Here is a 24,820-nt window from a genome sequence, read left to right on the forward strand (position 1 = left end):
GGACGATGAAGAGGATTTCGAGGGATTCCCACCATCTGACGAAGAGGAAGAAGAAGAGGGAACACGAGGAACTGTGGGTTTGAGGGAGGACTGGAGGACGGTTTTTGAAGATACGGATGAGGAGGAGGGTAGTTTTCCAGGCTTCACCCCCGCCACTCCGGAGAAGGGTAAATTGGGGATGGTCGATTCTCCCGAGGGGGAGGGGGCCTTTGAGGAGGGGGTGGATGTCAGGGAATTGGAGGCTGCGAAAGAGCTGAGGGGGAAGCAGAGAGGCAAGTACAGAGAGCCCACGCCGGTAATTAGCAGTTTCTCTTCCACTTCAGAGGAGGAAGCTGGGAGGGGGGAGCCAGAACTGGGAACCAGCCACTCACAGAGCAGAGGAAGCAAGAGGTGTGGACTCAGGAAATGGGCTTGCTGGGGGAGGCGTAAAAAAAGTCAGGCGATTCATCTGACTCCGAGAGATGAAGTGTGTTTTTGAACTCTTGTAACTGCTTTGAAGCTTCGCAATAAATCTCTTGTAGAGAGATGGCTGTGTGCCCGGAGCATTATCTCAGCTATCTTGTCAGCACAACCCCTACATTAGCCATATATAATCCAAACGTAAAAGGTACACACAATACAGTCCTTTTGATGTTGGAAGAATTGACCGCTAATGCCTCACAGTCTCGCAGCTTCGTATAATCACAGGAAGCTTTTTGTCCAATGTGTCGCAGCTCCAACCCCCTCATTCTCAGAGCTCAAAAGCAGAACTTTCCAGTGAGGGGGGAGCCCACTTTTGACACCTGCCAGATTCCATGTCCTCAAAATGCTCGATTTGAGGTTTTCCCGGGGGTCTGCTGCGCTGGAGCAGTTTCCCCTGCCTTTGATATACCAAGGTCTCCTCCGATAAAGAGATCTCCAACTGTGATGGTGAGCGATAAACCAGAAGCCCTTCATGAAGCAAAGCTTTCTGCCGGCTGCTTCCAGGCAAAAGGGCATCCCAGAAACACACACTGGGATTCGTGGTGTATTGCCATATCCATTGTTTTCCAAAGGTTATCACAATGTAGTCCAGAAACTGGTATAGGATGAGATCAATATATCGCCCAGCCCTAATCCTCACTCACCACCAGAAATACAGATTCACCCTCTCCCCCTCACTATCAAAAGGTACCTTACATCTAAAATTATACTCATTATTGTGGGATATTACCTTCATTATTTCATTACTATACAGTTTTACATATAAACACCAGAACAAATACATGACATGCTTTGAAGATGGATTTTCTGCTGAATTCATTGCTGTGAAGAAGAGTAAACTCTGAAAGGAACCCGTTCCTCACTCCATACATTTTAATGGGTTCTCCACTCTGAGAAGAAGAAGAAGAGTTTGGATTTGATATCCCGCTTTATCACTACCCGAAGGAGTCTCAAAGTGGCTAACATTCTCCTTTCCGTTCCTCTGTGAGGTGAGTGGTGCTGAGACAATTCAAAGAAGTGTGACTGGCCCAAGGTCTCCCAGCAGCTGCATGTGGAGGAGCGGAGACGCAAACACGGTTCCCCAGATTACGAACCACTCTTAACCACTACACCACACTGGCTCTTAGATGTTCCTTAAACACTCCATTATAACTAAAGCACTTTCTGCAATCTTTCCCTTTAAACAGCTTCTCCTCTTTGAGGGTTGATGGGTTTGTAGGGTGTCAACTGTTAAATTTCTTCCTGTCCATGAGTCTGTAGATGTAGGATTCCACTAGGACTGAACCTCTACCTACTTTCCTGATATTTATATGGTTTGTCTTTTGTGTGAGTTTGTTGACATAAATCAAGGCTTCCACTCTGACTGAAGCTCCTTCCACAGGCCATACATTTAAACAGTTTCTGCCCTGTGTGTCTGCTGATGTGTTCTAAGGTGTCCATTCTGACTGAAGCTCTTTCCACACTCCATACATTTAAATCATTTCTTACCGATGTGAGTCTGTTGATGTACTCTCAGGTTTCCACTATAACTGAAGCTCTTTCCACACTCCATACATTTAAAAGGTTTCTCTCCTGTGTGAGTCCGTTGATGTTGTCTAAGGTATGCACTCTGACTGAAGGTCTTTCCACAATCGATACATTTATATGGTTTCTGCCCTGTATGAGTCCGTTGATGTTGCCTAAGGTGTCCACTCTGACTGAAGTTCTTTCCACACTCCATACACTGAAACAGTTTCATCCCTGTGTGAGTTCGTTGATGTATTCTAAGTGTTCCACTCTTACTGAAGCTCTTTCCACACTCCATACATTTATATGGTTTCTCCCCTGTGTGAGTCCGTTGATGTTGTCTAAGGCCTGCATCGTAACTAAAGCTCTTTCCACACTCCATACATTTAAATGGTTTCCCTCCTGTGTGAGTCCGTTGATGTTATCTAAGGCCTGCATCGTAACTAAAGCTCTTTCCACACTCCATACATTTAAATGGTTTCTCTCCTGTGTGAGTCCGTTGATGTTGTCTAAGGTGTCCACTCTGACTGAAGTTCTTTCCACACTCCATACATTTAAATGGTTTCTCTCCTGTGTGAGTCCGTTGATGTTGTCTAAGGCCTGCATCGTAACTAAAGCTCTTTCCACACTCCATGCATTTAAATGGTTTCTCCCCTGTGTGAGTCCGTTGATGTGATCTAACCTCTCCACTCTGACTGAAGCTCTTTCCACACTCCATACATGTATATGGTTTCTCCCCTGTATGAGTCCGTTGATGCATTCTAAGGTTTCCAATCTGAATGAAGCTCTTTCCACACTCCATACATCTAAATGGTTTCTCGCCTGTGTGAGTTTGATGGTGTAAAGTTAGGTGCGCATTTTGACTAAAGCTCTTTCCACACTCCATGCATTTAAATGGTTTCTCCCCAGTGTGATTCCGTTGATGTTGTCTAAGGTTTGAACTGAAACTGAAGCTCTTTCCACACTCCATACATTTAAATGGTTTCTCTCCTGTGTGAAAATGTTGATGTTTTCAAAGGGTTCCATTATCACTAAAGCTCTTTCCACAAGCCATGCATTTAAACGGTTTCTCCCCTGTATGTGTACGTTGATGTATTCTAAGGTTTCCATTCTGACTGAAGCTCTTTCCACACTCCATAAATTTAAATGGTTTCTCCCCTGTGTGAATCCGTTGATGTGTTTTAAGGTCTCAATTCTGACTGAAGCTCTTTCCGCAGTCAATGCATTGGAATCCTTTCTTACCCATGGCAGTCCGCTGATGTATTCTAGGTTTTTCACTATCAGTGAAACTCTTTCCACACTTCAAATGTTTAAAAGGTTTCTCTCCTGTGAGTTTGTTGATGTGAGCTATGTGTGCTCATTCAGTGAAGCATATTCCACATTTCTCACATTTCAATGTCTATTCCTGTCCCGCGGAATTCTGCCATTCTTCTGTAACACCTTCTTCAGAGTGGGCAGAGAGGAAGTCCTTTTTGGATTCCAAGGAAGAGAACAAAGGGAAAAGAACAAATCAAACACTATTTGCCCCTTCTCTTATTTCACACATCTCCTACATTCCCCCGCTTCCTACCCATGTTCCCAATTTTTATGAAATAACAACAACAACAACAACAACAACAACAACAACAACAACAACAACAACAACAATAATAATAATAATAATAATTTATTATTTATACCCTGCCCATCTGGCTGGGCTTCCCCAGCCACTCTGGGCAGCTTCCAGAAAAACATTAAAATACTGTAATACATCAAACATTAAAAGCTTCCCTAAAAAGGGCTGCCTTCAGATGTATTCTAAAAGTCTGGTAGTTGTTTATCTCTTTGACATCTGGTGGGAGGGCATTCTACAGGGAGGGTGCCACTACCGAGAAGGCCCTCTGCCTGGTTCCCTGTAACTTTGCTTCTCGCAGTGAGGGAACCGCCAGAAGGCCCTCAGAGCTGGACCTCAGTGTCCAGGCAGAACAATGAGGGGTGGAGACGCTCCTTCAGGTATACTGGACCGAGGACGTTTAGGGCTTTAAAGGTCAGCACAAACACTTTGAATTGTGCTCGGAAACGTACTGGCAGCCAATGTAGGTCTTTTAAGACCGGTGTTATGTGGTCTCGGTGGCCGCTCCCAGTCCCCAGTCTAGCTGCCGCGTTCTGGATTAGTTTTAGTTTCTGGGTCACCTTCAAAGGTAGCCCCACGTATAGCGCATTGCAGTCCAAGCGGGAGATAACCAGAGCATGCACCACTCTGGCAAGGCAGTCCACAGGCAGATAGGCTCTCAGCCTGCGTACCAGATAGAGCTGGTAGACAGCTGTCCTGGACACAGAATTGACCTGCACCTCCATGGACAGCTGTGAGTCCAAAATGACTCCCAGGCTGCGCACCTGGTCCTTCAGGGGCACAGTTACCCCATTCAGGACCAGGAAATCCTCCACACCTGCCTGCCTCCTGTCCCCCAAAAGCAGTACTTCTATCTTGTCAGGATTCAACCTCAATCTGTTAGCCACCATCCATCCTCCAACCGCCACCAGACACTCACACAGGACCTTCACTGCCTTCACTGGTTATGATTTGAAAGAGAGGTAGAGCTGCGTATCACCCGCATATGGATGAACACCCAGTCCAAACCCCCTGATGATCTCTCCCAGCGACTTCATGTAGATGTTGAAAAGCATGGGGGAGAGTACAGAATCCTGAGGCACCCCACAAGTGAGAGCCCAGTGGTCTGAACACTCATCCCCCAACACCATTTTCTGGACACGGCCCAGGAGAAAGGAGCAGAACCACTGTATGACAGTGCCCCCAGCTCCCAGCCCCTCAAGACGGTCCAGAAGGATGTTATGCTCAATGGTATCTGTCAGAGCTGCCCCAGGTCCCAGCTCACAGAGGACCAACGCCAGTCCGTTGTTACATTAAATAGCTTTTATTGAAGTTCAGTTTCTCATTTACAGCCACGGCGCGCAGCTCTACGTCTTAAACTTTAGACCGCCGAAGCTCCGTCTGAGTCTCCTCCCCCCAGACACCAGTTTAAGACCCTAGCCTTGCTCCACCTCTTCCTCTGCTCCCTCTTCCTCTGGGTCTGCTTGTCCGCCGAGGTCTTGCCCTTCCTAGACTCTTCTGAGGCTGAATCCCCTGAGTCTTCCCCCTCCCTCCGGCGAGCTTTAGGACCTGGTTCCCAATCCGTGCTTTCTGCTGTCCCGCGCGCCTGTACATTTGAACTTGGCGCGCGCGCCCAGCCTGCCACCTTCCTTCTGACCGTTATACTGCTCCTGTCGCTGCTTCCCTCTTCGGGGATGCCAGCTGGGCTTGACTCCTCCTCCCTGCTTGCCGGGGGAGACGCTGACTCTGACCTATGGGGCTCTTTCCCCCCACTACGCTCTGGTGGGGAAGCTGGCCCTGATTTCCAGCTACTGCTTTGGGAGTCTCCGCTGGCCCCCTGCTTCTGGTGTGTCCCCCCTGGGACCCCCCTTGCCTTGGCCATCGGCGCCCCCCTTCTGGGAATCTTCTGATTCACTGGAGAGGCTTATGGAATCTCTCGGGTCACTGTCATTCTGCCCTCCGCTGCCCTCAGATTCTTCCCCTTCCCCCGCTCTCCATTTCCTCTCTCCCCTGCGCCTCTGCTCCTGAGCCCCTGACAGTATCAAAGGCTGCTGACAGATCCAGCAGAACTAGGAAACCTTTGTCCCTAGCCCACCAGAGATCATCAACTGGTGCGACCAAGGCAGTTTCAGTCCCATGATGAGGCCTGAATCCCGACTGGAAGGGATCCAAATGGTCCGCTTCTTCCAGGCGTGCCTGGAGTTGTTCAGCAACTACTCGCTCAATCACCTTGCCCAAGAATGGAATATTTGAGACTCAGCGATAGTTGGGCATCGTGGCCGCATCTAAAAATGGTTTTTTAAGAAGCGGTTTAAGAACTGCCTCTTTCAGCGGGTCTGGGAAGGCTCCCTCATGGAGGGAAGCATTCACCACCCCACGAAGCCCATCGCCCAGTCCTTCCCGGCTAGCTTTTATAAGCCAGGATGGGCAAGGATCCAGGAGACAAGTGGTTGGTTTCACTCGTCCAAGCAGCCTGTCCACATCCTAGGGGGTAACAGGTTGGAATTGATCCCACACAACTTGACTAGACAGACTCTAGCACTCTCCCGCCCCGGCCCTGATGCCACGGTGGAGTCTACCTGAGCGACTTGAGCGACCTGAGTGAATCTGAGCGACTTTATCTGAAAAAAAACTTTGCAAAATCATTGCAGGAGATCATGTGGGCCGCACTGAGCCCTGATGGAGCAGGTGGTTCTGCTAAATTGCGAACCACCTGAAAAAGTCTCCTGCTGCTGTTTTCTGCAGATGCAATAGAGGCGGTGAAGAAAGTAGTTTTCGCCGTCACTACCGCAACTTGCTACGCTCAACATTCAGCTCTAACCCGTGTCTGGTCAGCTTCAGAATGGGTCATCCACCACCGGTGCTTTAGCTGTCTCAACGATTGTTCCATTGCCCTCAGATCCGTGGAAAACCACGGGGCTCTCCGGGCTCCATGCAATCAGAGAGGGTGCTTCGGAGCCAGTCAATAGCCCTGGTTAACTCCACATTCCAGCGGGCCACCAGGGAATCATGGGATAAAGCATCCCCTACCACTCTCTGGAAACCATTTGGATACATTATATGGTGGGAGCAGACCATCCAAATCGGTCCCACCTCCCTGCAGAGGGGAAGGGTCGCGGAGAAGTCCAGTTGCACCAGGAAGTGATCTGACCATGGCACTTCTTTTTTATTGCTTTTACTTAGTGTCAGATCACAAACATCCATAGAGGTAAACACCAGGTCCAAGGCATGTCCGCGGCTATGGGTTGGGCCAGACTTATTCAGGGACAGCCCCATGGAGGCCATGCTTTCCACGAAGTCCCGAGCGGCCCCTTGTAAGGTCGTGTCGGCATGGATGTTAAAATCCCCTAGGACAACCAAACTAGGTGTCTCCAGGAGAACATCCGCCATGACCTGAAGCAGCTCGGGCAGGGAATCCTTGGTGCAGCGGGGAGGTCGGTACACCAAAAGGAATCCTGTACTGCCCCTATTGCCCAACTTCCAGAACATGCACTCAGAAAACTGGGTCTTCCCAATAGGACGCCTGGTGCAAACTAATGACTTCCTAAAAATCACTGCAACCCCCCCTCCCCGCCCACATGACCTGGGTTGCTGTGTGTAAGAGAAACCTGGCAGACAAGCAGCGGCAAGGACAGGCCCATCTGCTTCATCCAACCAAGTCTCTGTTACACATGCCAGGTCAAGTCCTCCATCCATGATCAAGTCATGGATCACAATGGTTTTATGGATCATTGACCTGGCATTGCACAGCAGCACCTTCAGGTTGTGTGGGTATCCCTTGCTGATTCCAGTATTCCGTCTGGTCAAGACCAGACCTGGAGGCAGGGATAGTCCTCAAACAATGACTAAGCCCGCTTCCTCGGTAATGACGTGGTCTGGTCTTAGCGTAACTCCTCCTCCTACCCGTGATCACTGAGATTGGTTGTCCCAGTACATCCCCCCCTGTGGAACCTGCCCCAGCCATTTTGTTTGTTGGGATCCACTCCCAGGCAGCCCTGACCCCTCCCCTCAAAATCAAATTAAAACCTATACAAAAAGCAAACTAACAAAACAATAAATCAAACAAAAAAAGAGAATGTTACAAACACACCATATTTAATTAAATTAAACAAATTCCCGCACCCAACTAAACACCCACCCCACCCCTCTTACGCACAGCAAATGAAAAAGCAATGTCATCAAATGATAGTAATGCAGCAGCAACCTTTCATAATCCTCAATCATCGTTAATAGCACAGCATGATCTTGGAATACAGCCTTTTCAAATCAATTGTTTCCTCACAGGAAAGGCAGCTGCTCTCTGTCCATGAACAGGCCCTCTCTTTCTCTGGCCCATCGTTCCTTTGGACTTTCCCCATCCTCTGCATCATAAAGACACTGAGGTCCAGCTCCGAGGGCCTTCTGGCGGTTCCCTCATTGTGAGAAATGAGGTTACAGGGAACCAAACAGACGGCCTTCTCGGTAGTGGCGCCCACCCTGTGGAACACCCTCCCTTCAGATGTGAAGGAAATAAGCAGCTATCTTATCTTTAAAAGACATCTGAAGGCAGCCCTGTTCAGGGAGGTTTTTAATATTTAACACTGTACTGTTTTAAACATTTGATTGGGAGCTGCCCAGAGTGGCTGGGGAAACTCAGCCAGATGGGCGGGGTATAAATAATAAATTATTATGATTATATTATTATAATCCTCCATCCAGCCCTGTTTCCACCTCTAGATCTTCATGAGTCACCTTCACAGTCCCAATGGCCTCAAGAGGTCCAAGTGGACCATTTTGGGAGACCCAGGTCTAAGTCTTTTCCAGGGACTGTGGTCTGGGTCAGTCAGAGAACTAGTGACAAGGCTTGGTGCTTGGGGTCAGCTGAATGGGTGCTCAGGGAAGCTCCTGTTCTGGGAGATGGACCTCTGTCTACATGCCTCACATTGCATGGAGAGAGCAGGAGAAGCAGAAGGAAAGCAGCTGGCAAATGGGAATCCCAGACGGAAACACCCACCCCCATTGCTCCTTATAATAATGATGTGCTGCCTGATCTCGTGCCTGTCTTCTGACTATCCTAAAATGACACTGAAAAAGCTGGATATTCAAGGCAAATGGAAAACTGTACTTAGTGAAAACTTCAACCTTGAATATGTAGTGTTGATTTATTGATGGCCTGAAGTTGTGATATTTCCAGAGACATGAATTTATTCCTGTTCTGTCTCAAATATCATAATTATATTATGTCATGGGGTGTTGGGGAGCAGTAGGTCCTTTGGTGGGGGACATGTCATGCACCTTATGGGGTAATTTATCCACCATTGGTCCCCACTCTGCACTCAGCTCTCACCTGTGGCTTCCAGAAGCTGTCAGGGGCCATGATCCCAGGAATGGCTTCAACTGGCCGGCAAAACCAGGTGAGGATTGTTGATGGGTCTCAAATCCTTGGTGGGTTGGGGAATTCTGCTGCCGGTGATGGCAGGCCCTGGTGGATAGAGAGGATGAGAAGAACAGTGAATCCCACAGTCTAGAAGGCAGATTCTGCCCATCCTGCAGAGGAAAGTGAAGGGCAGATGGGATCGTCAATCAGGGAAGGGAGCCCATCAAGAAGGAAAACTCTGGTCCTAAACCTTCACTGCCTCATGACTTATCTTCAGGAGAAGAAAAGGCTATGGAGGAAAACCCACAGAAATCCAGAGTGGAGTCTCTAAGATGGTTGGATGGTGTCCTGCACACCTTCTTCATTCAACTCCTGCAGCCAAGCTGGTGCCTAACGTACTGCTCTGCTTTCCTTGGGACCATATCAGCCAGGCTGAGAAGGGGGTCTTCTTGTCTAGGCAGCCCAGGACCCCCAAACACACTGTCCAGCCTGGCAGTACTGCTAACACAGCAGTTTCAGGCAGAGAGATGAGCTCAGACCTGTGTATCAAAGTCTCTCCGATGTGGAACAAGGAAAAGAAGAAGTGCTGTTTACATCAAACCGCCTTGAACCTGTTGCGCAATAAACTTGGATCTTCTGCATCTTGCTCCTGTCTTCGGCTGAGCTCATTTTCCTCCGCAGGGACCCCCGGACTTAGTCCGACGAGCTGGGTGGCTGAGCAGCCTCGCACCCAGACTTTACCGTAACAATATGAACAGCGATTGGCTAACATATAAGGATTTAGTAGAGGAAACAAGTAGTGATCCGAAAATAAAGGGCCTAAACGAATGGAAACAGAAGGGAATAACCTGGCTGGAGTATTATCAATTAAAAGCCGCCCTTGAAAAGGAGAAAAGAACCAAAAGATTTGACAAAAAAATATCCTATCTGGAGAAGGATATTTTATATAATAATCAAAAGACACTTTCTAAAATGTATGTCAGGGGTTTAGGAGCAGAGGCACGGGCAAGGGAGGAAACAGAGAGCGAAGGGGAGGAGGCAGAGGAAAGGATGAGTGATGACGACTACCCGAGATCTCCCAGTCTTTCCAGTGAATCAGAGGATTCACAGAAAGGAGCACCAGTGGCCAGGGCAAGGGGGGAGTCTAGGGGGGCACCCCAGGAAGATAGAGCCAGAGGGGACTCAGGGGGGAGCAGCTGGAAATCGGGACCAGCGTCACCGCCAGGAAGCAGGGAAGAGGAAGGGAGCCAGGGGGGAAGCGCTGGCAGCTCACCACAGGAGGGAGGGCATGAGTCAGGAGTGGCCACACCTCCATCGGGGAGCGAAGAAACGGTTAAGAGGAAAGTGGAAGGTTGGGCGCGCGCGCCAAGTTCAAATGCAGAGGAAGGCGGCGCAGTAAGCAGCCCCGAAAGGGAACCAGGTCCTAAAGCCCGGCGCAAGGAGGCAGGAGGGTCCGGGTCAGCGTCAGAAGAATCCCGGAAGGAAGAAGCCCCGGGGGGTAGAGGGACCCAGAGGAGGACAGTCAGGCGGAAAAGGTGGAGCAAGGCTAGGATATTAAGTTGGTGCGCACGGGGCGGAGATTCAGACGGAGCTTCGCCGATCTAGCTACTAGACGTAGAGTTGCGGACAGCAGCGTGAGAATGGAAACTGTAATTCAATAAAGACTTTTACTTAATGACTGCTGGCTAGCGTGATCCTCTGTGAGCTAGGATCTTCAAGCAGCTCTGACAGTAAGCTCCGTCTGACTCATTGTGGGCATCTACAGCCTCGAGGAGGGGAGAGAAACAGGTGCCTACTAGCGAGCTCACGAACGGCAGACGACATGACGGCTGAGCAGCAGATAGAGGACCTCAGAAAAGCAGTGGCACAACTGAACGCCGAGGTTCTAGCATCCAGGAAGAGAGAGGAGGAGGCAGCTGCCGCCTGCAGGGATCTCCAGGTCAGGTTAGACGTGCTGGCAAAGCAGACACCCCGGCAGGAGGGAATTGGGTTGGCGAGACGGACAGGCGGGCTGCTCTCTCACTTTGATGGGAACCTGCAACAGTACCCCAACTTTAGAGCAGACGTACTGTGCGCACTGCAACTGCTGCATAAAGACTTTAGAGATGAACAAGAGAGAGTGGGGTTCATCATGTCCCATCTGCATGGGGATGCGAAAGCATGGTTGCGCAATTTATGGAGAGATAAGGATCCGGCGCTCCAGAATGCGGATGCCTTTATTAAAGCGATGGATGGGTGTTTTTTATCAAGTATTGACGTGGATCTTGCACGGAAGGAGGTGCATGGGCTGAGACAAGGAAGGGCCAGCGTCAGACAGTATCATGCCCGCTTTTTCGCCTTGGTCAGCGCCCTGGAATGGGACAGAGATTCGGCTCCTGTAAGAGACCTCTTTTGGGAGGGGCTGCACAACTCGATTAAAGATGAGATAGCCAGGGGGGAGAGACCCCGAACCACCCAGGAGGTCGTTCAGCGGGCACTGGCAGTGGGGGTGAGGCTGGAAGGACGTCCGTGGAGCAAGGACGAAGGGCGTGGAGGGCGCGAACCAGCCGGGGGCCCCTCCTTCCTTCCCAGAGAAGCAGCGCGGGCGCAATCCACGCCTCCGCCAGGAGGAGGAGCCGAACCTATGGAGGTTGGAGGTGCAAGGGCTCAGTCAGCAACCAGAGCCCTAGCACCGACAACAGTGAAAGCGAAGCCTCCTAGAGGGAACAGGAAGTGTTACGTCTGTGAGCAGCCAGGGCATATGGCGAAAGAGTGTCCCCAGAGGCCCCACAAGCTCACTGCAGCCTCAGCTATGGTGACTGCAGCAACGCAGCAAGGAGGAACACAGCAGGGAAACGACGATGTCTGGCTGGAGGAAGAGGCACTGGGGCCCAGCCAGACGTGTTAGTGACGCAGTCCCCAGAGATTTTACAGCCAGTGAACCCCCTCCCGCCCAAACCAGTAGTGAGGCTCACAGCATCTCTCCAGCTGCCCAATGGAATCACCATGGACGTGCCAATCACCATCGACTCAGGCAGCAATGCAGACTTTATAGGGCAGGACTTTGTCGACAGGCACGCTGTGCAGTTGCTGCCGGCCACACTGCCCCTGCAGGTTGTCACTGTGGATGGCAGGGAGCTGCTCGGGGGGCAAGTGGTGAAGCAGACGCCACCAATGGTGATGCGACTTGGGAATCACAGGGAAATCATCAGCTTCAACGTCACTCAACTATCTGACACGCCCATTGTATTGGGCATGAGTTGGCTGGACAAGCACAGCCCAACGATGGCTTGGTACCAGAGGCAGCTGGTCTTCGGCTCTTCCTTTTGTGCTGAACACTGCATCGTGCCCAGGCAGGAAGGAGAGGAAGAGGAGTCACAGCTGCTGCTAGGCACGCTGCAAGCGATTCCCCACAAGTACGCAGAATTTTTGGAAGTTTTCTGCGAGAAGGAGGCGGACAGGCTACCCCCTCACAGACCATATGACTGCAAAATTGACCTGCTGCCGGGGGCGGCGCTGCCTAAAGGGAAGCTGTATTCCATGTCGGAGGACGAGCTGCAGGAACTCAAAGACTTCATCGATCATAATTTGGAGCGCGGTTTCATCCGAGAGTCCAAGGCAGCGGGGGGCAGTCCTGTATTCTTTGTTAAGAAGCGAGACACGCCCCAAAAAAGACTCGTGGTGGATTACAGGATTTTGAACAGTGTGACCAAGCCGTCGGACTTCCCCATGCCCCGAATCGACGACCTCCTGGCGAAGGTGCGGAAGGGAAAAGTGTTCACCAAGTTGGACCTGCGGGGGGCGTACAACCTCATTCGCATGCGGGAGGGTGATGAGTGGAAGACAGCCATGTTCACGCCACTGGGTACCTACGAATACAGAGTTATGCCTTTTGGACTGCAAAATGGCTCCCACGTTTTTCAAGCATTTATGCATCACGTGTTGGCGGGACTTCTCTACAAGACGTGCGTCTGTTTCTTAGATGACATCCTGATCTTTTCGGAGTCGCAGCAGGAGCATGACAAGCACGTCAAGGAAGTGCTGAGCAGGCTAAAGCAACATAGGCTCTACGCCAAGCTGGAGAAGTGCCAATTTGACGTGCCGGAGGTGGATTTTCTGGGCTACAAGCTGTCTGACAAGGGGCTCGCCATGGACAGCGCCAAGGTTCGAGCAGTGTTGGATTGGAAGAGCCCGCGCAACCGGAAGGAGGTCCAACGGTTTGTCGGCTTTGCGAACTTCTATCGCAAGTTTATCAAGGGCTTCGCGATGCAGACGGCGGCCATCACTGACACGCTTAGCTCCAAGAAAAAGAAGTTCATCTGGACAGAGCAGGCGGAGCAGTCCTTTCAGGCACTCAAGCGTCTCTTCGCGTCGGAAGAGCAGCTGCTTCATGTCAACCCCAGCAAGCCGATGAGGGTGGAGACAGACGCTTCGGACAGAGCCGTGGGGGCGGTCCTGCTGCAGAAAGACCCGCAGGGGGTGTGGCGACCGGGAGCGTTTTACTCCAGGAAGCTCAGCAAGTCCGAGCAGAACTACACCATCTGGGACAGGGAGTTGCTGGCCATTCATGCAGCGTTCAAGGCGTGGAGGCACTTTCTGGTCGGCGCCAAGCACACGGTGCAGGTTTGCACGGACCACAAGAATCTAGAGCACTGGCGCACGGCACAGTTCCTGAACCAGAGGCAGATACGTTGGGCTGAGTTCTTTGCGAACTTCGACTTCCGAATAGAGTATGTCCCGGGGGACACCAACATCATGGCAGACGCTCTCTCCCGCAAGCCACAGTATCTGGAGGACGCAACACCAGCGGCCGCCATGCACATCTTTGCACCGACAGTGTGGGCGTGCGCCGCGGCGACCGTGGACCTAGAGGCGGTGCGGCGAGCGTTGCAGGGGGACTCCTTCGCACAAACAAAGATGGCAGAGGTGCAAAGGGGCAAAGCAGCGGCCGACGGTTTCCAGCTAAGAGATGGATTGCTCATCCGTAAAGGGGCCATCTACGTGCCGGGAGACGAACTTCGCGCCAAGGTACTGCAGCAGCTGCACGACGCGCCCACGGCCGGGCACTTTGGCAAGGAGAAGACGGTGGAATTAGTAGCCAGGGATTTCTGGTGGCCTGGAATGAGAGGGGAGGTCGCAGACTACGTGGCGAGGTGTGACACCTGCCAGAGGGCCAAGCCAGTGCACAAACCGCCGGCCGGACTGTTGGAGCCGCTGCAAACTCCGGTCGAACCTTGGGAAAGGGTGGCTCTGGACTTTGTCACGGATCTGCCCAGCTCAAGGGGCAAGACGGCAGTGCTGGTGGTGGTGGACCTGTTCTCCAAGATGGCGCATTTCATTCCGTGTGCTAAGGTGGCCACGGCGGAGCAAACCGCCAAACTGTTCATAGACCACGTGTTCAAGGTTCACGGTCTGCCACGGTCTATTCTGTCCGACCGCGGGCGGCAGTTCATCTCGAACTTCTGGCAGAAGCTGATGGGCTTCCTGAACGTCAAGATCAACCTGGCGTCGGCGAGACACCCGCAGACCAACGGGCAAGCGGAGCGGGTCAATGCCATCATGCAGCAGTACCTGAGATGTTATGCAAATCAACAGCCTGCGACGTGGGTGGATTACCTGCCGCTTGCAGAGTTCGCCTACAACAACACGAAGCACGTGTCCACGGGGGTCACGCCGTTCTTCGCCAACAACGGGAGGCACCCCAGAACCTTCCCGGGACTGGAAAGAATGGGGGAAGGGGAGCCGCAGACAGCAGATGCATTCGCGTCGGAGCTGCAGGAAGTCCACGATCAGCTGAGGCGCCACCTGGAGCTGGCCAAACACGCATACAAGGTACAAGCGGACAGGCACAGAAGGGTTGGCGAAGAGCTCCACGTGGGAGACTGGGTCTGGTTAGCAGCCCACGCAGTGCCGGCCAGGTCGTTGGCCAAGAAGAAACTAGGGCATAAACAACTGGGGCCCTACCAAGTCGAAGAGCAGGTCAACCCGGTAGCTTTCAGACTGGCACTTCCGGAGGGTTCCAGAATGCATCCGGTATTCCACAGATCGGTGCTCACTCCCTACAAGGCACCGCACAGGTTCCAGGAACCCGGAACGGCGCCGAGTCCGGCCAAAGACAGAACAGGGCACGCGGGAGCGGCACAGAAGGAGCGCATCAACGACGTCACGGAGATTTTGGACTCCAGATGGGGGGAAGAGGGGGTAGAATACTTTCTCGCCAGGGAGGGCACCCCGGCCAGTGCGAACAGCTGGGTGCCGGGCTACGCCTTAGACGAACCTCTGCTCAAAGACGAGTTTCATGCCCTCTTCCCACATAGACCTATGCCAGCAGACTTTTTCGACGACTGGCTTTTCACGCCCACGCTTTCGGCCAGCACGTTCCGGGGGTTCGACTCGGACGAGGAACCAACACGAGACGTCCGTTCCCCGGAGGGGTCACCCTCGGGATCTGTCTCAGAACCCTCGTATTGGTGGGACGATAGGCCAGAGGAGCAGTTCCGCAGAAAGTGGCTGGACTGCTCAGGACGAGCAACGCCGCCAGGAGGAAGTGAGGGAGAGACGGACATGGACATTTTCGGGGACGACCCTGGTTTCGAGCACGGCGGCACAGAGATGGAAGCGGAGGTGACCGTCGTCAACGAGAGCAGGGGGGAAGACCCGGAAGAGTTCCGATGGAGGCCTGCCACGGGAAGCGACCGATATCCGACGTTCGTCCCTTTGCAACAGCAGCCCCCAGCTCCAGCACCGGAAGGAGGGGAAGGGGGACTGGGGGGCTTCGAGGGGGGGATGGATGTCAGGGGTTTAGGAGCAGAGGCACGGGCAAGGGAGGAAACAGAGAGCGAAGGGGAGGAGGCAGAGGAAAGGATGAGTGATGACGACTACCCGAGATCTCCCAGTCTTTCCAGTGAATCAGAGGATTCACAGAAAGGAGCACCAGTGGCCAGGGCAAGGGGGGAGTCTAGGGGGGCACCCCAGGAAGATAGAGCCAGAGGGGACTCAGGGGGGAGCAGCTGGAAATCGGGACCAGCGTCACCGCCAGGAAGCAGGGAAGAGGAAGGGAGCCAGGGGGGAAGCGCTGGCAGCTCACCACAGGAGGGAGGGCATGAGTCAGGAGTGGCCACACCTCCATCGGGGAGCGAAGAAACGGTTAAGAGGAAAGTGGAAGGTTGGGCGCGCGCGCCAAGTTCAAATGCAGAGGAAGGCGGCGCAGTAAGCAGCCCCGAAAGGGAACCAGGTCCTAAAGCCCGGCGCAAGGAGGCAGGAGGGTCCGGGTCAGCGTCAGAAGAATCCCGGAAGGAAGAAGCCCCGGGGGGTAGAGGGACCCAGAGGAGGACAGTCAGGCGGAAAAGGTGGAGCAAGGCTAGGATATTAAGTTGGTGCGCACGGGGCGGAGATTCAGACGGAGCTTCGCCGATCTAGCTACTAGACGTAGAGTTGCGGACAGCAGCGTGAGAATGGAAACTGTAATTCAATAAAGACTTTTACTTAATGACTGCTGGCTAGCGTGATCCTCTGTGAGCTAGGATCTTCAAGCAGCTCTGACAATGTACTTTTGAATTGGCAAAGAAAGGAGGAAGATATCCAAGAAATTACAGTAAAATGGGAGAGGGACCTGCGACATACGATCAAACCCAATATTTGGAACGAATTATGGACTAAAAATATAAAATTCACGGCTTGTTTCCTTATAAGGGAAAATCTTATGAAAATCTACTATAGGTGGTACCTGACCCCTGTAAAACTTGCAAAAATAAATAAATCAAATAATAACAAGTGCTGGCGATGTAAAGAACAGATAGGAACATACTACCATATGTGGTGGTCCTGTCTAGAGATACAAAGATTTTGGAACATGATTTATGAAGAGATAAAGAGATTGATAAAAACTACATTTAGCAAGAATTTTTACTCTAAGATTGCCTTTCAAATCAAGTGGTTGCCCCCATTTCCACCTCTAGATCTTCATGAACCCACCCCAATGGTGCTTAATAATGATGACGTGCTGCCTGATCTCGAGCCCGTCTTCTGAATATCCTAAAGTGACACTGAAAAGCAGGACATAGCTGTACTTAATCGTAGATAGCCGTGTTGGTCTGACACAGTTGAAGTGAAAAAGAATAGTCCAGTAGCACCTTAGGGACCAACTAAGTTTGTTCTACGTATAAGCTTTCGTGTGCATGCACACTTCCTCATATAGTGAAAGGTAGTGGGAGATGGTAGTAGGAGTACCTTCTGAGAAAAACCCCACCCCACCCTCCCACGATATGCAAGGGTTTGGTGACATCTGTGTCAGTGTATCTGAAGAAGTGTGCATGCACACAAAAGCTTATGCTCAGGACAATCTTATTTGGTCCCTAAGGTCCTACTGGGCTATTTTTTTATTTTTTATTTCAAGTGCGTCAGACCAACACGGCTACCTACCTGCATCTAGATGTCATGGGGTGTTGGGGAGCAGTAGTTCCTTTGGTGGGGGACATGTTCTGGGGTCATTTTTCCACCCTTGGTGCCCATCCTGCACTCAGCTCTCACCTGTGGCTTCCAGAAGCTGTCAGCATGCAACAGGGGTTCAAGCAACGGCTTCAACCGGCCGGCTAAACCAGGTGAGGAAAGCTGATGGGTCTCAAATCCTTGGGGGGCTGGGGAATTCTGCTGCCCCTGAAGTCAAGCCCTGGTGGATGGAGAGGAGGAGAACAACCATGAATCCCACAGTCCAGAAGGCAGATTCTGCCCGTGCAGAAGAGGAACGTGAAGGGTAGATGCAGCACGTCCACCTGGAGGCTTGTTATCTAGTCCCAGGGTTACTCTGACATTGAATTAGATATAAATTACAGTATTGAAATGCGCCTGCTCCCACTTCCTATTCTGATATTACTCTACTCTGCTTGTCTGTTTCTTACTTGAGAGCTGTTTTGGTTTGCTAAGTCAGGGTTTTACTGTGAGTTACATTTTTGCTATTTTTTGGGTCCTGTCATGCTTATCTGTCTTCGGTAACAAATTTCTCAGCTGAATTCCCCCCCCCCCGCCTCTGTTTTCTCCTACTCTGCTAACTATACATCAATCATTATGGAGGAGCAAGATCTGCAACCTAAAGCCCTCAACAGCCTCGGCCCTGTGGACCTGAAGGAGCATCTTTACCCCAGTCGTTCAGTCCGGACAGGGAGGTCCGCCTCCGAGGGTCTTCTGCTGGTTCCCTTGCTGTTAGAAGTGAAGTTCCAGGGAACCAGGCAGAGGGCCTCCTGCCCCATGGAATGCCCTCCCTTCAGAGGGCAAGGAAACAGGCAACCCTCTGACATTTAGAAGACAGCTGTATCAGGAGGTTTTAAATGTTGGATATTTTACTGTCTTGTATATGTACTGTAGGGACGTGGGTGGCGTTGTGGGTTAAACCCCAGAGCTTAGGACTTGCCGATCAGAAGGTCGGCGGTTCGAATCCCTGCGACAGGGTGAGCTCCCGTTGCTTGGTCCCTGCTCCTGTCAACCTAGCAGTTCAAAAGCACATCAAAGAGCAAGTAGATAAATAGGTACCGCTCTGGCGGGAAGGTAAACGGCGTTTCCGTGCGCTGCTCTGGTTTGCCAGAAGCAGCTTAGTCATGCTGGCCACATGACCCGGAAGCTGTACGCCGGCTCCCTCGGCCAATAAAGCGAGATGAGCACCACAACCCCAGAGTCGGCCACAACTGGACCTAATGGTCAGGGGTCCCTTTACCATTACCTATATGTACTGTAAGCTGCCCAGAGTGGCTTGGGGAAGACACTAATAGTATAACATCTAGAGTGGTACCTCAGGTTACAGGCGCTTCAGGTTACAGACTCTGCTAACCCAGAAATAGTACCTTCTGATAAGAACTTTGCTTCAGGATGAGAACAGAAATCCCGCGGCGGCAGCAGCAGGCCCCATTAGCTAAAGTGGTGCTTCAGGTTAAGAATAGTTTCAGGTTAAGAACGGACCTCCAGGACGAATTCAGTTCTTAACCTGAGGTACCACTGCACTATTATTATCATCTTGTGATTTTTTGTAGTTATTTTGGAATTCGTACTGCTATATCAGCTCATAAAATATTATGGGTGGAGAAAATCACAGGGTTGCCATAAACTATAATCCCACCCACAAACTCTCATTCACATACAGTCTGTAAATTTGGGGAGGTCACACACCTCACCTGTGCTAATACTGGCAGTCTTTGGCCTCCACAGGCACACCCGGTGTGTAGAGCCTCCAGCCACAGGCACTGTCTATCCTGAAAATGGGTCCTTTGACTGGGAAGATTCGTGCAGTCACTGTCATGGGATGATGATGGGTTGTATCTCAGCTTGTCAGTCACTCTGACATTGGCTACAAAGAATGAGAGGAACAGAAATGCTTTTGAGGTGGAACTTCTGTATCAATCCTGAGAGCCATTCCATGGACTCTGCACCCCTGTTTCTGAGGACAGGTGTACATTATCCTCATCCTCAGAAGAAAAGACAATAAAGATGGCAGCCTGAGAGAGAGGAAAAGGTTTCTGGCTGCTTCCTGGGTGGGATTGCGGAAACCAAGCGCCGCTTCTGAGAAGGCCTCCCCCCTCCCCTCTTCCTCTCCGGATTTCCTCTCCTCTCCAGGGGACCAGAGGTTGGACTGGGCAGGGCAGGGGCTTATGGGGTGGGAAGAGGATGGAGGTTGCAGGAAGGAAGGGTGGGGGGCAGGACCCCCACTTTTCAGGGATCCCTCTCTGGTCGCCCTGAAGGGGGGGGGCATTCGTGGGTGGGAGGGAGAAGCCAAGGCGGCCCCTCCGGAGATTCATCGTGGGCGTCATGATGGAGATGTCTCCCCCCAGGACGGGTCTTCCTCTCTCCCCCCCCCATTGGTGCGCTTCCCTGACTCGGGGATGCCCCCTCCCTTCTCCCCCCCCACTTCCATGACCCCCTCTCTTTCTCCCGGAGTCTCCCCTGCACCCAGACGCCCCCTTGGCCCGGCTCACCCCTCGCCCTGCGCGACCCATCTCTCCGTCCCTAATGCCCCCCAAGACGAGCCGGGGAGGGACAGGGGGGTCTCTATCCAGGCGCCTTCCGCACCCCTCACCCCTTAACCCTTTCCTGGCCCGCTTCTCCGCGCCCCAGGGATGCCTGCGCGGGGGAAACGGGGCCCGGGAGTCCTTGTGGGTGGGCGCCCCACGTCCCCCCTGCGAGGAAAGCCCCCTTGGCAGCAGGCGTGTCGGGATCCAGGCCTCACGGAAGGCGCTTGGGGAGCTGGCGGGGTCTCTGGGTCCTTTCTCCCCCCTACCCCCCCGCAACCCCTTTACTTCTTTGTCCTCGCTCCCGATTCTCCTTTCCTGCAACATCCCTGCCTCCTCCCTCCCCTTTCCGAAAGCGCCCCCCCTAGAGCTACGCGCAGAGCAGCACCCCCCCCCCCAATTCCTGGGACAGAAGAGCCGGATTGGAGGAGGAGGAGGAAGGGGTGAGACGTTTGGGGGCGGGATCTGGGCTTGTGGGGGGCGAGGTGAGAGGAGGAGGTGCCGGGAGGGGGGGGAAGAATTGAGGGGGGGGAGAGAGGAAGGTTTCCCCCCTCCCCTCTTCCTTCTGGATTAGGAGAGCGAGGGAGGGGCTGATCCCGGAGATCCAGCTGCAAAGAGGGGTCCCCCCCACAAGTGCAACATCCTCCCCTCCCCCACCCCACGAGCTTTGATCCCTCCGTCTTTTAGGTCTTGGTGCTGTTCAAACCAGGAATGGAGGGGGGCAGCTAAGCGACTCCCCCCAAATCCCAGCCCCCCACCCCAGCCTCTGACTCAGGCCAGGACAAGGACCGTGGACACAGGCCCCGTCCCTGCACAGCAGCCAAGCGGATTCCTAAATCTGAGGGATCCCTTGGACCAGAAACAAGGAGACCAGCCAGGAAGAGGAGAGCAAAAGAGCAGCCAGTAGGTCTTGATGGAAGACTGTCCCCACAGGACTCCCCCCTGCCCCCAGGGGGAACAAGATGGAAGCCCCCAACAAAAGAAGACCCCAACTTTTATTAGCTGCTAATCCCCCATGCTACACCCCCAAGACTACATCATGACTACATCATTGACACATCACACCGAGGAGGGGTTCAGGGAGAAGAAGAGGAGGAGTTTGGATTTGATATCCCGCTTTATCACTTCCCAAAGGAGTCTCAAAGCGGCTAACATTCTCCTTCCCCTTCCTCCCCCACAGGAAACACTCTGTGAGGTGAGTGGGGCTGAGAGACCTCAGAGAAGTGTGACTTCTTTGGAGGAGGAGTTGTGGTGGTAACCTGAGGGTCTTCTCACCTGTCCGGTTCCTCCTTTCCCCCTCCCCATGTTTACATTCCTGAAGACAAAGGGGAGTTCACTGTTTCCTGCCCCCAGAGGGAGGGGCTGGTCACTGTCCTGTGTTTCAGTCCCTACTGAATCCACTTCCATATGCAGGTCCTTTGTGAGTGGAATCATCTTCTGTCCAGGACCATCAAGGTTGGCATGCCAACTGGGTAGGGCTCGCTGCGGACATGTTGGCTGCCTTGTGTCAAGTCTCCCCCCTTTGATAGTCCTTCCCTCATGGTGCAAAATAAAAGTCGAACGGTGCAGATTCCATGTACGGCTGATTTTCTATGAATTTATAACAGAAGCATTGTGTGTGTGTGTGTGTGTGTGTGTGTGTGTGTGTGTGTGTGTCGTGTTTGTACAAACTGAATGATTGGGGGGGGTTCCTGCAACACCCTGTTGCAGCAGATCAATCAAGATCAGGCTTACTAGCTGCTTTGCTTCTCAATAGTCTCTGGTTGCCTCTGCTCTTTTCTCCTACCGATGGAGAACCCACAAGGGACTCTATAAAGGGCTCTTGTGTCCCCCATAAGGGAAGAAGGGCAGCTTTTGTTTACAACAGATGGCACCCCAGTTGGGACCTTCAGTTGGCCAGATTTAAGGGGGGCAAGGAAGGACCGGTGATCCAGCGCGCACCAGGCCATTTGCCAGGAGGAGCCACCAGTCCTCTAGTGACCCCAGGGTCTGGAAAGAAGTGGAGTTCCAGCGGGGCTAACCAGAGGAAGCAACGCTTGATCAGGCCAGCCACAAATTGATTTATTTTTAAAAATAATATTTATTGATTTAAATTACACACATATACAAAGAATTTGGAATCTCATACTGCAAAAAAAGAAAATTAAAGAAAAAGCAATGAAGAAAAAAGAAGAAAATACAGAAAAAAGAAAGAAGCAGATTTATGTGCATAAAAAAACTTAATCTTCCTAATTAAATAAAAAAGACTTCTGACAAAATGAGTCTTCCAATCATTCTCATTGTACTGTTTATACTGCCTTTTTTTCGCACAGTTTTATATTCTTTAATATTGTTCCCATCTACTCCACCAACTGTATTTGTTATGTTTAGAAGTATCACTCAAGTTCTGCTAATATGGTGTGGTTGGTACAATATGATCTTTGATAATCCTTAAATATTCTCCATTCTCTAAATATTTTCTGGTTCAGTACTCCTCTAACTCTTCCCGTCAGTTTTGCTAGTTGTAACTATTCTAACATAAGTACAGTGGTGCCTCGCAAGACGAAATTAATTCGTTCCGCAAGTCTCTTCGTCTTGCGGTTTTTTCGTCTTGCGATGCACGGTTTCCCATAGGAATGCATTGAAAATCAATTAATGCGTTCCTAGGGAAACCGCCTTCAGACCAGGTCCGGGGACAGTCTGTCCCCGGACCTCTTCTGAAGGCTGGGGGGGGGGACAAGGGCTTTTCTTCCCACCCCCAGCATTTTAAAAAACCCCGGGACAGCGGAGGACTTCTCCGCTGTCCGGGCGATCTTAAAATGTTGGCGGGCGGCATTTTAAAATCGCCCCGGGACAGCGGAGGACTTCTCCGCTGTCCGGGGCGATTTAAAAGCCCCTGGGAAGGCAGGCAGGGGGGACAAAGACTTTTGCCCCCCCCCGCCCGCCTTCAGAAGAGGTCCTGGACCTCTTCTGAAGGCGGGCGGGGGGCAAAAGTCTTTGCTCCCCCCCGCCTGCCTTCAAAAGCCCTCCGGGACAGGCAGGCAGAGGGGAGCAAAGACTTTCGTCCCCCGCCTGCCTTCAGAAGGTGTTCCCTCCCCCCCCCCGCCCGGCTTCGGAGCACCGGGAGAAGCGATCTCCCTGCAGCCCCTTGCTTCAAAAGAGGTCCAGGGGCAGCGCTTCAAAAGAGAAGACCCGCTGTCCCCGGGGCAAGCTTCGTTTTGCGAAGCAAGCCCATAGGGAAATTCGTCTTGCGAGGCAACTCGAAAACGAAAAAACCTTTCGTTTTGCGAGTTTTTCGTCTTGCGAGGCGTTCGTCTTGCGGGGTACCACTGTATATGGCTTCTCTTGGTGATTGTGAGGGGATGATTAGCTGCTTGTGCGTAAAAGCGTTCTCCCTCAGAGTTTGTGCGGCTCCACAAACCTCTGTGCGTGATAGAGCTCCTCAGACATGTCTGCTCTAGTCACTCGTAGAGTCTGACAGTGGCTGCCGGCGGAAGCGCTTCCAGCAAAGAAGCTCCTTGACGGAAACGCGTCTCCTGGATTCACGGCGTGACAGTTTCCGGCGAGGCGTGGGTCTTCCCACGGGCGCCTCAGATACCTCGCCACTGTTCTCACTGGAAGCGTCTCTGAGCCCTCCCTCCTGCTCGCATTCCCTCAGAGATTCACTCCTCCCCCTGCTGGTTCCTGCCTCAGCTGTTGAGTCTCTTTCTTCCTCCCTGAGCCCCTCCGCCTGTTCCTCCGATGGCAGTTCCCTGACATCCACCTCCCCTCCAGGGCCCCCCTCACCCCCTCCCATTTCCTCTCCTCTGGGAGATGAAGGGTGAAAACCCCGAAAAGAATCTTCTTCATCTTCAGACGTCTCGAACAATTCCCTCCATCGATCGCCGTCCTGGCTCGCTGAATCCTCCTCCTCCTCGGAATCTGTGAACCCCTCCAACTCCTCTTCTTCGTCGGTGGTGGCAAAGTATTTCCTCCGGAACCTCGCTACGGGCTGAGGTTTACGTGGGAACCTCTGATGAAAAGTTTCTATTAAAACTTCGTCATTGACATCCTCTGCCCTAACCCAGGTGTTTTCCGACTCCGGTTCCCCTTCCCACATTACCAAATACTCTACTTGATCTCCCTTAATTCCCCTTCAGGTATATATAACGCTCCCTTGTAGTACAACGCCCCGTTTCTCTCCTCAAAACCCCCGGGTTTGTCTCCCTCCCTCCTGAGACCCCTGAGTTTGTCCTGGGCGTATTCATCATGCACTGTTCCCTCTACCAATTCCCTTTGCCCCACCAATACCGCCCCACACACCCAGCGGTCTTCTGGAATGACATGTGTCTCTTCGGGTGCCCCCTCCCCCTCCAAATATTCGGGTTTGCGTGAGAGAGCGTCCGCCCTAACGTTCTCTGGGCCTGGCACGTAACATATCTCAAAGTTAAATTTGGAGAACTCCTGGGCCCATCTCAACTGCCGTTGGTTGAGCACTCGCGCAGTTCTCCAGTACTCTAGATTCTTATGGTCCGTGCACACTTGCACCTTATGTTGTGCCCCAATTAGCAGGTGCCTCCATCTCCGGAAAGCCTCATGAATAGCAAGAAGCTCCCGGTCGTACACCGTGTAGTTCCTCTCGGATTTGTTCAGCTTTCGCGAAAAGAAGGCACACGGTCGCCACTCTGACTCCTCCTTCTCCGGCTGCAGAAGAAGCACCGCCCCTATGGCTCTGTCAGATGCGTCTGTTTCGACCCTCAGCCTTTTTTGTAAATCCACATGCAGAAGTTGTTCTTCAGAGGCGAAGGCCCTTTTCAGTTCCTCAAACGCTCGTCCCGCCTCCGCCGTCCAAACAAACTTCTTTTTACTGCTGAGACAGTCCGTAATGGGCGCCGTCAGGTGGGCGAAGTTTCGGATGAACTTACGATAAAAGTTCCCAAACCCTAGGAACCTCTGCACATCCTTCTTGGTTTTGGG

General features: G+C 52.2%; 3 protein-coding genes across 5 annotated transcripts in view; all 3 read right to left on the reverse strand.

Annotated features, from left to right (window-relative positions):
* LOC308595616 (uncharacterized protein) overlaps nucleotides 1-24,820 on the reverse strand; it is a 189,559-nt gene that overhangs the window by 138,147 nt on the left and 26,592 nt on the right. The gene's annotated exons all lie outside the window — the stretch shown is intronic.
* LOC308595664 (uncharacterized protein) overlaps nucleotides 1-24,820 on the reverse strand; it is a 152,598-nt gene that overhangs the window by 45,544 nt on the left and 82,234 nt on the right.
* Nucleotides 1-24,820, reverse strand: part of LOC308595656 (uncharacterized protein) — a 98,468-nt gene that overhangs the window by 36,971 nt on the left and 36,677 nt on the right. For 2 of the 4 annotated variants that reach the window (XM_081210213.1, XM_081210210.1), the window contains exon 2: nucleotides 19,055-19,227. The gene's annotated coding sequence lies outside the window, so the exon portion shown is untranslated. Of the gene's footprint in view, nucleotides 1-19,054; nucleotides 19,228-19,852; nucleotides 20,326-24,820 lie in introns of those variants that run through there. The other 2 variants (XM_081210212.1, XM_081210211.1) reach the window with 2 other exon arrangements.

This window comes from Podarcis bocagei (genome assembly GCF_964188305.1).
Source record: "Podarcis bocagei genome assembly, chromosome: 10".
NCBI classification, from domain to species: domain Eukaryota; kingdom Metazoa; phylum Chordata; class Lepidosauria; order Squamata; family Lacertidae; genus Podarcis; species Podarcis bocagei.